Source organism: Enhydra lutris, unplaced genomic scaffold, assembly GCF_002288905.1.
Source record: "Enhydra lutris kenyoni isolate GAN:26980312 unplaced genomic scaffold, ASM228890v2 scaffoldscaffold22, whole genome shotgun sequence".
In the NCBI taxonomy this organism is placed as follows: Eukaryota; Metazoa; Chordata; class Mammalia; order Carnivora; family Mustelidae; genus Enhydra; species Enhydra lutris.
In genome coordinates, this window is record NW_019154106.1 from 35,471,734 (window position 1) to 35,473,808 (window position 2,075).

A 2,075-nucleotide genomic window follows, 5' to 3' on the forward strand; every position below is an offset into this window, starting at 1 on the left:
TAAATTTTGTGAATGCTGGCAAATCAATATGCAAATTAAATAAAAAACAAAAATGTTGTTTACAATGTCAAATATCTAAATAAATGGAGAAATGTATTACCTTCTTGGATTTGTAACACAATTTTTTAAATAATATTAGTTCATTCTTAAATGAACTATACGTTGATTTCTCAACCAAAACCTGGGCGTCAGACCAAGAATTATTTGAGGGATCAGGGAAAAGGTGACAAATTGGCAAACTGACATTTAAGTGGAAATGCAAAGGAACTGGAATACTCTGAACAATTTTGTACAAGAAGAATGATATTGGTAGACTAGAATATCTGCTTTTTAAGGACTATTATAAAGCAACAGTAATCCTAACAGTGGGATATTGTAATAATGATAGAAACACAAACCAATGGAACAGAACAAAAGCCAAGAATAATCTTGGACATTTTTATTGTTCAGGCTAATTGATTTTAAAAAGATCATGATAAATGAATGAGGAAATAATTTTTTTTTTTTGAAAAGCTGCTGAAACCATTAGAAAGCTATTTAGAAAAAAAAATAACCTTGATTTTTCACTCACATAACTTGTAACATATTAACTTGAATTTAATCAAAGACCTAAATTTCAAAGCTAAAACTATGAAACCTTCAGAAGTAGGTCAACATGTTTTAGCTAGGATGCAAGAAACAATAACCACAGAAGAAAAAATAAATGAAAATATGATTTTGAAAATTATCCTCTGTTCTTTAATAGACATCATCAATAAGTGAAATGGCAAGTCATAAATTCAGAGAAATTATATCTGCAAATGTGTCTGTAAAGACTTACATCCACAATATATAAAGAACAAAACCAGCTCAATAAAAAGACAAAGAAAAATAAATATTGAACAAAATATTTGAAGAGATATTTCACAAAGAATATATATGGATGTCCAATAAAAATTGGACATGAAAAAATTGGACATGAAATTGACATGAAAAATTCTCATCATTAGTAGTCATCAGGAAAATGCATCCTGATGCTATAAGGAGAAACCTCTATGCACCCAAATCTCATATATAGCTGGAGGGAATATGAAACTGTAAAAGTACTTAAAAGAACAGTTTTATAACTTCCTTAAAAATTGAACACACATTTTCCATATAATTCTGTTATTTTATTTTAAGTATTAATACAAAATAAATTAATATATGCACCTACATAGAGATTTTTAAAAATACTTATAATAGCCATATTCATAATAGATAAAATCTGAAAAAAATTCTTAAAATCAGTGAAATGCCCATTGACAGGTGCATGGAAAATTAAGTTATATCATGTCTATACATTGGATAGTATTATTTTACAATATAAAACAATGAATCTCCAAAACGTGCTGGTTGAAAAAAGACCAGATGTAATTTGAATACATTCATTATGAATTATTACATGATAATTTAAAATAGTCAAACCTGACAGTAGATTGCCTGGAAATGGAAGGGAGGTATAAATAGTTTGAAATAGGCACACAGGAACATTTTAAGGTGGAACGTTCTATATTCACGTTGTTTTAGTGTTTGTTGAATGTTTATACTTGATCAAATTCATCATACTACACTCTTCAAATGAGTACATTTTATTTTATGTAAATTACATCCTAATAAAACTCATTGAAAAATAAAATAAAAATCAATCTAAAAGCAATTTTACCAGTAGGGAAAGAATTAGATCATTGAAGCTCCAATAGACCATAATACCCAGAGTTCACTAAAAGAGGTTAAGTCTAATCTGCCTTAAACTCATGTTCAGCCTTACCAACTTCAAGTTTCATAACTGATGTAATATTGCTCCTTCACAACCTAACATACATTTTTATTTTTATTCTGTCACATGCATATTGCAGGGTCTGAGTGTAATTCAACTCTTCTAGAAGAGAAAGAACATTTTAGTCCCTATCCACCATGCCTTCTAGCCCTAAACAAATCCTAATATTCTTTCTGTCTCTATAGATTTGCCTATCCTAAATATTATGCATCAGTATAATCATGAAAATATTGGTCTTTGTGACTAGCCTTCCACTCAGCAAAATGTTTACAAGATA